This window comes from Mytilus edulis, chromosome 7 (genome assembly GCF_963676685.1).
Source record: "Mytilus edulis chromosome 7, xbMytEdul2.2, whole genome shotgun sequence".
Lineage (NCBI taxonomy): Eukaryota > Metazoa > Mollusca > Bivalvia > Mytilida > Mytilidae > Mytilus > Mytilus edulis.
In genome coordinates, this window is record NC_092350.1 from 32,638,212 (window position 1) to 32,651,891 (window position 13,680).

Sequence of the window (13,680 nt, forward strand, 5' to 3'; positions counted from 1 at the left end):
GTTAAATATGTACTACTTTCTGGTATGTGCTTTCTGGCCGGGCTCGAATTAGTGGTGTTACACCTTTAGTCAGTTTTCTCTAACAGTAATGTCAAAGTCATCTCATTTTCTTAATTTTGCTATTCAATACACATTACTTCAGAAAGTCTTATTGATAACGATATTTGTTTTAACAAAAAAAAAAAACGACTTGTCAAATCTGAAAAAGGAAATAGAACGCGACATTTTCTTATAATGTTGGATAGTCTTTCTCTTAATTACTCCCATGTCATCAGTAGAATCAGAAAGTGGTGTTTTGAGAAAAAAAAACATCATTCATTTTTTTAATTAATTTGTTTGTTACAGTGGATAGAACAGGAGAGTAAAATGTGAAGAATTGAATAAAATATCATCTAAAACGGTTCATAAGCTTGACAGCCGGAATTTGAGACAACAATTAAATATTTGAACCATTTGATATTGTATTGTTATCTACTGTTGGGTCATTGTTATTGGTTATACACCAATTTTCGGGAATTTCGCTTAGTCACATTAAATTCAAATACTCAGCGAATTAAACATTTTCTATTGTATTAAGAGATTGGCAAAACCCGATCAAGAAATCAAATATCCACGAAAATGTAAAAGGAGTAGGTTCAGTAAGACCCCTTTTTGGCCTCAAAATATAGCAGTTTTAGAAAATTGTGAAAACGTAATCGTTTAGATATTTATTGCAAAGAAGAATGCTTCTGCTACATAAATATGGGCTGTTTTTGACAAAACAATGCACATATATTGGGTACTAGCATTATTAAGTCATGCTAAATTACTGAAATCTTCACAATTGTAGCATTTTAGTTAAATTTTAGACGGTTTCCGTCTGAAATGAAAGTGGCCGCATTCGTGTTCATTCATAATATTGAAATGTAAGTTGTATTTGATGATAATACATATTATATAATAAGTTTGAGGATGAACACGGATGCGGCCACTTTCATTTTTGACAAAAACCATCTGAAAAGTGACGATTTTTGGCATATTTGATAGATTTTTCATATTTAAGCTTGAATCGGGGCGTTTTAAATGACTTATTAGGTTAAAATCTTCCCCATTAACTAATTGAATCAATTGAAATAGACAATTAAGTGTTTAGAAAGTGTCTAAAATCTTTCGTTAGGTGAACTTGAAAATTGAGGCCGAAATCGGCCCTTACCGGACCTACTCCTTTCTTGAATCCACGAAAATTGATACCCATGAAAATAAATGAATCAACAGAACATTTAAATAAACTACTGGACATACCATGTATTAGCCTACTTGTCAGTATCCTGTTTCGCATATAAGTTGGTGAAGTGTATGTAAATGTTAAGTGGTCAGGTCATTATTAAGTGTTCTGGTAACTTGATGATTAGAACTATTTATAGTTGTTTACAATCTTGTTTGGGAATTCCATCATCAATACACTGGGTGTATACATGTACGGTTTTAGTGTTTATTTATTCTACATTGGGTAGAGGTATAGTGGGAGGGTTGAGACCTCACAAAACATGTTTAATCGCACTTTTGCGCCTGTCCCAAGTCAGGAGCCTCTGACCTTTGTTAGTCTTGTATTTTTTTTTAAATATTTAGTTCATTTATATGATTCGGATTTGAGTATGACGTTCATTTTCACTGAACTAGTCCACATTTTTATTTAGAGGTCAGCTGAAGCCCGCCTCCGGATGCGTTTTTTTTCCGCTGTGTTGAAGACCTATTGGTGGCCATCGGTTGTTTTCTGCTCTTTGGTCGGGTTGTTGTCTCCTTGACACATTCCCATTTCCATTCTCAATTTTATTTTAATTGAATTGTATTGTCTTGTAATACAAATTGACAGTATGTGAAACTTTGAATTAATTCTTCAACACTAAAAAAAAAACTGACTATAGAAAATTATGGTTTTGTCCCGAAATAGTCGTTCAGCAAACACGGAAATGTGACATTGTGATGAAGCACATGCTGTTGCGGTATTTTGTGACATTTTAAGGGATAATTACTTTTGAATAGATATTTGTTTTAAAGAAAAAAATGAAGGGATGACGTTAAATTAAATGAAACTTGTACGTGAGTCACACGTTCTCTGCACATTAAAACACTCTGGCAACAACTCTTTGAGGGGTTCGTAGTAGGCCTGTTCATATTTAACGTACTGATTTCTTCAGTGGCACTTCAAATTTTCTACCCCTAACCCAGAACGTTCCAACTACTGTTACGTTTAGCATTCACACAACAACACAATTAGTCATTATTTCAAAGCTATTGAATAATTCATTGATATCTTTTGCTTTCAACGTGTGTTTTGTTTTTACCTGATACCTGATACCTGCTTGTTTGAGATGCAAACATGCCTACAATATCTATTCATAGATTTTAAATATTTGTATATGGTATAAGGCGCATCAATGGCAAATGTATCATGCTCTTACAAACACAATATTGAGAGATGTCTACTTGAAAACTTAATTCAAATAATATTTTTGATACAAGCCACAGTGTCAACGTCAATGATTAAATTTCTGGGATTTTATCTGAAAAATAAATTAAATAAAACAAGGACATACCTTTAAAAAAACCAAAAGCATTTAAATGATGAGTAGTTATTTCTTTTCAAATTGATAAATCAACTTCGTATATACATGATTTACTTTAAAAAAGAGAAGGAATATCAAGTAACAATAAGAAATGTAACGCTATCTTAAATTTAAGTTAAACATAAACATAAATTGATAGAATTATAACTTGAATGTAATTCTTCATATTATTGTTCGTTTAGTGCCAACTGTTGATCTGCTGACATCATCTCCCATCTTTCATCTCTTGAATTGATATTCAAACTTTCAGTTCCAGAATTTTAAAGATAAAACAAATGACTTGTAATTAATCAAACAAAGTAGAAAATAAAATCTCGTTAAAATCTATGAAACGTAGTGTGTACACCTTCGCTATGTTATAAGCAAATTTACTTGGCAACTTACATCTAAATATATATTATACCTTCTGACGACAATTGTTGATGTTATTCTTTTCCTATTATTTGACACGGTTACATAAAATTGAGAATAGAAATAGGGAATGTGTCAAAGAGATAACAACCCGACCATAGAACAGACAACATCAGAAAGTCACCAATATGTCTTCAATGCAGCGAGGAACTACCGCATCGGAGGCGTCCTTCAGCTGTCCCCTAAACAAATATATATACCAGGTCAGTGATAATGGACGTCATACTAAACTCCAAATTATACACAAGAAACTAAAATAAAAAATCATACAAGACTAACAAAGGCCAGAGGCTCCTGTCTTGGGACGCGCAAAAATGCGGCGGGGTTAAACATATTTTGTTAAGATCTCAACCCTCCCCCTATACTTCTAGCCAATTTTGAAAAGTAAACGCATAACAATACGCACAGTAAAATTCAGTTCAAGAGAAGTCCGAGTCCGATGTTAGAAGAGGTAACAAAAGAAAATAAGCAAAATGGCAATAACACATAAATAACAACAGACTACTAGCAGTTACTGACATGCCAGCTCCACACCCCAATTAGACTGATTGAAAGATAATGTCTTCATCATATGAATACCAGGCAGAATCCATCCCGTTAGGAGATTAGTTTTACACCTTCATAAAATATATGAGAAAAACATAACCCGTATGATGCCAACAACTGGTTTTTAAATAAATGTGTTTAATTCCGATGCATATCCCCTATATAGGAATCAATAATAAAGTCAAAATATTCAATCTTTAATGACCTGACAACAGTATCGTAACTATATTCCTTCTTAATAAGTCTGTTTAAAGGTTTTACTACCTTGTAAGGTGAATACTGTCATGTTTGTGCTTTGTAAAGAATATTACAATAAAAGATTGGATGTTAATTACCGAACGAATAAGAAGTCTGATACAGTTTTCAGAACATCCTGCAAACAACTTGTTGTAGAATTTGATGAAACTACAAAATGTCAAAAGGATTAACTGTATTCTATGAATTGTATTATCTATTCTTTTATAATATTCAAATTTACATACATGTAGCATAACTTAGATAACATTCTGAAATTTAGAATATTAACGACATACTTTGAAAAAATATGTTGCAAAAGAAAGTATGCTAACAGAGGTATCAGCATTTATCCTTGACGTTTATTTTATATACACAAATCCTGCTCTAACAAATATCTTGATAGAAAAGTACGACTAATGACCCATTGATATATACATTTCTTCACATTGCTATATTACCTCTGCGAAATTACACCCCATTTACATATTGGATATTCTCAAAAGATGACACATACGTCTTTGCATATCTTTTCAGCTGAAGAGACCACCGTGTAAAAATGTATACATGGTTTTTTTCCCCAAATTGTTCATCCATTGACTTGGAATATTGGCGGTTATGATAACAATGCATTAAAAAAAACCTGTTATTAACATATATAAGTAACAAATTTTGTTTGCACAAATGTACCAATCTCTTTCTGTACCAAAGTAATACATATTCATCCCGACAGGTACAAACTGCTTGACATTTTAATGTTAGTGAGAACACTTATGTTTTAAATATATATCACATGATGCAATGCATCTGAGTGGATATATGATCTTAAGATCTATTTATAAAGTGAAATCAAAATGGAAATTTTAACAAAAGATAGTCCTATTAGTTTAATTTCAAGTGATGGTATGCTTAATTACCACAGTAAACGTAAGAGACAAACATTCGGATATTATATAATACACATACATTAGGCGATTGGACAGATATTTATAAGCATATTGCATAATTTAAACAGGTAAATGAATATTTTGATAGATAAAAAATCCCATACAAAAGGAAAACAAAGCAGAGCACAAAAGACAATTTTTCATGAACACAAACGCCAAGTTCAAAATTACCTCCATGTACAATTAATTTAATTATGCTACCTGAATAATCCGAATGTTGTTTAGGTGATTACTGTATCTTATATCATTTTGATGAATGTTTACCCTAACAAACAAAATAGTTTACTGCAGTTTATTGCAACCAATGAAATGTCTACAGAATCTTTAACTGAAGGGATAATTTAGCATTTTACAGAAAGGAAAGAAAATTTAAATTGACCTTCCTAAATTTTTAAGACTTTTTTTTAAAATGTAGCATATATAATGGATTTATAGACATTCCTGAACTGGTTTGTAGGTTATGAATTGTGTCTAGTTGGGTCTTTTTTCAAAAGGCATAGGAAAATAATAAATCTTAAACTGTTTGATAAATAATAAATAACAACAAAAAGTATGTATATTAAAGTTATTGCCATCAATAGGTGGTTGAAGCAATATACCTAGTTTAACATATGTGCTCTATGATTTTAGATTGTAGTACCTGGGAATAATGTTTTATTCAAACGAAAGCCAGAGCAGCATATACCTTGAAGAACTGAACAATGCTATGGTTACGTTATTAATACCAAATACTGTACTTTTATTTGTGCTTTTAATCGCCAGTCTCGTTGGTAATGGTTTAGTTGTGTACGTTTACACTTTCCAAATGAAATCAAAAACAGATGACAGATATTTCATTCCATGCTTAGCTGTTGTTGATATGATCGCATGCGGCCTTGGAGTATCATTTGGGATCTGTTTGAACTTTAATCCATTGAACTTTCGAAAGGGCGTAATATGTAAGCTGATCTGGAGTGCAAATCAATTTACTGCAACGAGTTCAGGTCTGATGCTATTAGCAATTGCTGTGCAACGGTATATTAAGGTCAGTCGACTATCGAACTCTTCTATGAGTCTACGAAGTAAACGATTGACAATTACAGCAATCATAATTGTATCTATTGTTATATCACTTCCGTGTTTTATCTTGTATGGCGAAACGGAGGTCCCATTGAAAAGTGAAAACACAACAATAACGGGATACAATTGTGGCGCTTTGCCTAACGTAAATCGAGATTTTCTATTTGGTTATTCAGTTACACTGTTACTATTATGTTTGGCTGGAATTGTTGCACTCATCGCACTTTACTGCGTATTACTTCGTATCATATATAAACAAGAATCTTTCAGAAAGAGAAATAGGTCAACCATACGTTTTTTAGGCGTCAGTGTACATCATGGTTTCGAGAACAAAATGATAAAAGATTCTGGCTCAACTAATTTTGCAGATGAGGATTATTCTGTTGACAAATCTGATTCCTACAACACGGACATTGTATTAAAGACGACAAGCAGACGAACAGAGGACACGAATGGAGGATTCGACATGCCGGGTCATATGTCTACTGCTCCTTCTGCAATTCATACAAGACGAAAGTCAAAACTAATCAACATTTTCAGTCGAATTAAACGCAAACATCGATTCTCTATAATGTTTTTCCTTATCACACTATTATTTTTCATCACCTATTTCCCTAGAATTGCATTGATGATTATAGAATCTGTGATAACAAGTTTCTGGGATACGTTAACAGACGCTCAATACGTCACAGTTTTGTGTATTTACAGAGGATATCTAATGAATAATGTTGTTAATCCTGTAATTTATTTAATATTTGATACAGTTTTCAGAACATCTTGCAAACAACTGTGTTGTAGAAATTGACGAGACTTCAAAATGTCAAAAGGATTAACACAACTTTATTCTTCGAATTGTTTTATCTATTCTTTTATAATATTTCAAATTTACACACATGTAGCATTACTTCAATAACATTCTGAATTTAAGAATATTTACGACATACTTTGAAAAAACTATGTTACAAAAGAAAGCATGCGAACCGAGGTTTCAGCATTTCTCCTTGACGTTTATTTTATATACACAAATCCTTCTGTAACAGATGTCTTAAAAGAAAAGTACGACTAATGACCCATTGACATATACATTTCTACACATTGCATACCTTTTCAGTGGAAGAGACCACCGTGTAAAACTAACCAAAATAAAAATCATGTAGTATTAAATACTAATTTGAAATAATTTCATTGCTATCATTTCAAATATTTAGATGATTCTATGTCCAGTGCATTTCATCTTCAGAGAGGACACTTACCATGCTTATCAATTGAAGCATATGTTCATGTATAAAACAACGACTTTGGTTGTTGAATTCTCAATATGAAGATGGAAAATAACTATAAATAATTATGATCATTAAGTTACCAGAACCTTCTTTAAGACGAACACTAAAATAGTTACAGCTACTTGACCACCCATGTACATCAAATATAAATAAGATGATATGATGCGAGTGCCATAGAGACAACTATCCCTTTGACGTTTAATTTGACCTGTGTACCTAGTATACATACGTGGGCAATGGTTTTGTATGTATTCTTCACTTTCCGAGTTGCATCATTCAACCATAAACAGAATTATGTCTATACCAGCTATGCTCACGAAGACCCAGTAGATTGAACTTTTTTATAATAAGTTTATTGATGGATAGAATGTATATACAATATGCGTTTGTCAACTTTAAATTGCAATTTCTAGATATCCGTCGCTATTCACATTTCTTTTTTTTTAACAATATGAATGTTATGAGATCACCGTTTTCATATATATTTCCTACATAATGCATCATGAAGTTATTTTTATTTTGTCGTTCTGACTTTCTTTACGCCGTACATAACTGATTTTGACTTTTAATTTTTCGTTGTGATGTTATAGTACTGTCCAGGATTAGAGATGAGTTTAACTCTCATAACTATATATGCAGCTCTATCAAATTTGTTCTATGCATGTCACAAATCAAGAGCTGGTAATTTAGTTGTCGTCTATAATATTTTCAAATTTGGGTAACTGCTTTGTCATAAATCAGACTGTTTGTTTTCTGTTTTTCAAAACACATGGACGGTCAAATCAAATATGTAGGTACTGATACCTGTTTAAGCTATTTCATGTTGTTGCAGTGGTAGACTTGTGACAGGTAAAGTACATGTGTATAGCAACTGATACATGCTACTAAAACTGATACCAGTATGATTGGAATACTATTGGGGCGGACACTAATGCTATTCTTGAATATATTACTTTTGTCGTTGACAGTTCTATACACTGTCAGCAGTTGTATGTGTATAATAACGTTCATTTTTATAGTTTTCCATTCATTTTAGCACACTACCTCAGACTAAAGGTGACTTGTGTCATATATAGAATGAAGCGATATAGTTGAAATAAGAAAGTTACAATTCATACAATTCTCAGTGATAACTGAACTAAAGTTCCCTTTATCTGGCTAAAACGTGAACCAGATCATACAGATGTACCTGTATTGTGTGTAACTTTTGTTTATACTGCATTTCTTTTTTTATTCAAGAATTGATTGCTTCTTTTTGTAACTTTATTGGGGTGTAAAAGTGTTGAACAAAGTACATTTTGTATGAAGCGCGAAAGGTTCTTCAGTCTAAAAATGTGAGCACGGTCAACGCTTTTACAACCCTATGAAGTTACAAAAAGAAGCATTCAATACTTATAATTACATTTTTAGCTAGGATCATAAAAACACGATTTACATCAAGTTTTTATTTAATTTACCTGTGCACTTTATTATGGGACCTCGTGTCATCATGAATGAAAAGTTTTTTTTTGTAATGCAATTGCTTATGGAATAACACATGATGTGCAGTTAGCCTATCATAATAACGTATTATAACGAAACATACATCTAATGTAATTATTTGCACATGAACATAATAGGAAGGTACATGTATACACTGTATGCACAATAATTATAATATATGAACAGAAGATATACAACATACTTTCCGCTCTAAATGATAAAAAACTTTGGTGACTATGTTGAACGAATCTTTCCCATCGAACAAGTGATAAAGGATACTACAAATACAGTTAAGTCTGCCTCATATCTTGACTTACGTCTAGAAATTGACAATGAGGGTCGGTTGAAAACAAAATGTTAGGACAAAAGAGATGATTTCAGCTTACTTATTGTGAACTTTCCATTTCTATGTAGCAACATTCCATCAGCGCCTGCATACGGAGTATATATCTCCCAATTGATACGATATTCCCGGGCTTGTATTTACTATAATGATTTTCATGATAGAGTATTGTTGCTCACACGGAAGCTATTACACCAAGAGTACCAGATGGTTAAGTTGAAATCAGTAAAAATATTTTACGGACGACATCACGAGTTGGTTGACCGTTATGGAATAACTGTTTCACAGATGATATCGGATATGTTCCTTATGTCGTAACTACAATACCCTTCCCTTTTCACGAATGTGACTTATCGGATTAGACTATTTACCTAATTTTTAATAACATAAGCAACACGACGGGAGCCACAGTTTTTGGTGGGGTTTGTGTTCCTTAGCCTTTAGTTTTCTATGTTGTGTCGTCTGTACTATTATTTGTCTGTTTGTCTTTTTCTTTGGCCATGGCGTTGTCAGTTTGTTTTCGATCTATGAGTTTGACTGTCCCTCTGGTATCTTTCGTCCTTCTTTTAAATAAACACAGCTGAAATATGTTGGTACATTGCAGAATACGATTGCTAGAAAAAGGCTGGTGGATATAGAATGCAGGGTTTCCGCTGGCGGTCGCCATTTTCGCAATTTGCGAAAAAATAATAATTGTGGCGATAACAGTTCGTCATTTGCGAAAGAATTTGGCGAAAGAAATATATATAACGCTTTATTTTCCTCCATCTTGTTTATTTACTTTTTTTCAAGTTTCTCGGACTTTAACCGATCACACAATACTCGGAATTCACCTTGACCTCATTAAGATTTGGACAGAAAATCAATAATCAGCTGATTGCATTTTATAGTTATCGACAACAAAGGACTAATTAATAAAGGTGTTGATTGAATTGTTCGACAAAATGATATGGTTAACTGGCTTCCTCTAAGTCACATAAAGAATTTATTTACCACTTTGCGACGCACGTGTTTGAAGCAAACTTTTGACGTCTCCTCTCCTTTTAAAGATAGTTTAGAAAAGAAAGCTGTTGTTGTGACGAAAAATGTTCAAAACAAGAAAAATCTCCGATTTAAAACTTTAATTATCCTTTGACTTTAATATAGGTAATTGATTAGGGAGACTACTTTTAAGTCGGTTGTGTGACACACGTGTTTCAAGCATAGTTTTACGTCTCAATTTTTTCATTTACGATGGTCAAGAAAATAAAACTGTCGTTATGAAGAAATCTATCCAAAAGGTTGGGAACAGCCCCTCGAATGAGAGTAGCCCTTCAGTGTAATGACTACATATGAAATGAGGTATCAATTTCATGTGATAAAAGCTTTTGTTAAGTTGTAAAAAGTTGTAGAAAAAAAAGGTAAATTTTAAACGAAAAATATAGTTATGTTACTTGGCGAAAAAAATAACAAAGTGGCGAAAAACATATTGTTTTGGCGAAAGAGGTGGCGAAAAAAATAATTGACCCAGGGGAAACCCTGATAGAATGCATACAATATATATGGTGTCTGTTATTTATCTTTGTTTTTATGACAATAAAGGATTCCAGGGGTTCCAGCAGTTCTCTGTCCTACTGAGTACTTTTTTATTACAAAATAATTTTTTTCTATTAATAAGTTTTCTTTTAAATATTTTTTTAGTGCTAAATGTATCATATGGGTTTGTTCCAATGATAATATGCTTCTATAAATGTAGAATTTTGTTAACAGAATTATTAAGTTTCTTATGTCATTTGTATCGGTTTTTGTTAGAATAGCAAATAAAACCAAATCAATATTCAAAGTTAGTTCTATTTCTAATTTCTCAAATATCCAGGAGTTAAGGTTTTGTCATAATTTTGATGTATACGGACAAGTCTAGAATATATGTTCTATTGTTTCGACAGCTCTGCACCCAAAACTACACTTATTTGTATCTTTAATTTTTATTTTAAAGAGAAGTTTATTTGTGCCTAGAATTCGATGTATTATTCTGTATTAAAACCACTGCAATTTTGAATTATTGGTAATTTAAAAGGGCAATATATGGAAATTTTTCCAATTGCAGTTTGTATTGAGAATTAAGGACAATTTTTGTTCCGGATTTGACTTTTTGATATTTAAATATTATACATGTCTTTTGAACCTCTCTAGGATTAAAAAAAAACCCACAAACTTTATAACTGAGTGCACATCCGGGCCGTTTTTTCTGACTAGGTCATTAGGACATATATTATATTCTTTTAAATACTTTTTTATTGCAGAAATTAAGCCTTGATATGTAAGGAAATTAGTTTTGATATTGTATACATTTTTAAAGTTATCAAAAGTCATAAAATTGTCACCTTTATCTAACAAGTCATTGATCAGCCAAGCTCCTTTTTAAGTCCAATCTTTATAAAAAAAAAAAAAACGATTGATTACCAATTTTTATTTCATCATTCTTCCATATATGGCATGTGTTAATTTGGGAGTTATGTTGTATCATCAAATACTTCTTTCCAAAATGGATTTTTCAGCATTTTACAGGGACAAGAAATTGCATTTCCAAAAAAATCCATTTTTCTGAAAAGAGGAATAGTTTCACAAGTTTTGAATTATTTCTATTATTTGTTCTTATCCAGGTTAATTTAAAACCTTTTATGTAGTTTGTCATTTTAGACATCCTTAACAGTGTGGTTTGAATAAAGTGTCTCTATTAACTTTATCTGGTTTATTATCCCAGATAAAAAAAAATTGTCAGTAAAATTGCTTAAGCTTTGTTCTTTTGGACTAGGTATTGACAGGAATAAATAGTTTAATTTTGAAATAAGAAGTGTGTTTATCACTGTTCTTTTCCAATTGGGGGGAGTATTTGGTATGTCCAAGTTTTTATGATATTTTTATTTCTTTCAGACCTGGTGAAATAGTTTAAATTTTCAATTTTATTAAGATCCACTGAAAAATTTATCCCAACAGTAGTAAATCTGCTGGAACCCCACTCCAATCCCCACTTAACACACATAGTTTATTGACTGAACGTTTTCTTCTCAATCCCAACAACATTGGTCTTGTCTAAATTTATATTAAGACCTGATCAATCTGCATATTTATCTAGAGTACGGAGAGATGCATCCAAAGATTCTGGTGATCCATCAAGTATTAGAGAAGTATCATCTGCATATTGTGAAATGAGATGCTCTGAGTCATCTATAGTGATTCCTTTAATTTTGTTATTATTTCGTTCAAGTATCCCAAGTATCTCTGTACACAGTAAAAATATATATGGTGACAGGGGATCCCCTTGTCGACAGCCTCTCTGAATCTCATAAAATGTTGAGAGATGGCAATTTTGAGTTGCTGCAGATTGAAATTTAGTATAAATAGTAGTGATCAAATGTTTAATAGATTGTCCGAAATTAAAAAAAGTCCAATACACTTTTTGGGGTCAAACGCCTTTTCAAAATCAATAAGGAGGAGAATACCAGGTATGTCATTTTCGTCCGTATACAATATTATATCATAAATTAGTCTAGTATTTTCACAAGTATATATCTTCCAGGAATGTACCCTGTTTGATCATTATTTATTAAAAATGATAAGATAGACTTCAACCACTCTGCAATACAGCTAGACCCATGTTTATATATTGTGTTGAAAAGACTGCAGGTCGCCGGTTGTTCATATATTGTCTTGGTTGATCTCCCTTTGGTATACAAGTAATTATTGTGTGTAACTTTTATCATTTTGAATGTTTTCCCTGGTATCCTTTTGACGTGGCTCGGTACTTGTACATCCCGTCATTGTGTTATTGTGCTATGGTAATTTTTTGTATTTTTGTCTTTCATTTTTCTTATGTACTTTGTCTATATGACCTTTTCTATTTTTGGTTACACATTTGTTTGTTTTTAATGATATTAAGATTGTAACACTATGTTGAGTGTAGTACCCCTATTTTGACAGTTTTTACCTATTACGTCTGTTTGTTTTGTTCATACATCGTTGTCAATATAAAGTATATCTATTTTGAAGTACAGAACTACTACTAATAAAAAACTTCTTTTGAATTGGGAAGTTAACTTCACAACATACTACTGGAAATGACTGTTATCTGTGTAAACGTTTTGTAATTTTGACAGGTAATCATCATATGTCTATGTGAGCATATTTTACGGGACACATGCTTAAAGAAGCCAGTTTACATCTACCTTTTCTTATTTTAACTGCCATGAAATGGAACTAATTATTACATGGTCTTCAACAACCGAAACAATTTATATAATAAAACATAAAGTTAACACTAAAACTTCATCCTTACATATATGACATAATTGATAAACATGATTAACAATGCAACGTTATTATTATGTTCTCAATATTTAAAACGCAACTTTTAAACGAAATGCTATACAGTTTGAGATGGTTGACACTGTTGTTTACCTCCTCCTTTTTTCTTCAAAATGTGACCTGCTGAATACATTTGTAAGACTTTTCACTGGTTTTTGACTTACCTGGGAAACACAATTGGTGTCACATGTGGAGCAATTTCAACTTACCCATGTAAAGCACCCGAGATCACACAAGTTATTACTAGGGTTCCTGCTGCTCAGTCTTTAGTTGTCAATGTTGTGTGTTGTGTCCTGTTGTGTATCCTTTAGATATTGATATGTGTTTTTGCCATGGCGTTGGCAGATTATTGTCGACTGGTGAGTTTTAATGTATCTTCAGCCTTTCGTTTAAAACAGATATTCCGATATTCTGTTCAGAATTGA

The 13,680-nt window shown here is 32.1% G+C and overlaps 1 long non-coding RNA gene across 1 annotated transcript; it reads left to right on the plus strand.

The window, feature by feature from the left end:
- Window positions 1–4,631: 4,631 nt before the first annotated feature.
- On the plus strand, window positions 4,632–7,004 carry LOC139481271 (uncharacterized). The gene is made up of 2 exons (XR_011654586.1): window positions 4,632–4,812; window positions 5,375–7,004. It is a non-coding gene; the product is annotated as an uncharacterized lncRNA (long non-coding RNA).
- The last annotated feature ends 6,676 nt before the right edge of the window (window positions 7,005–13,680 follow it).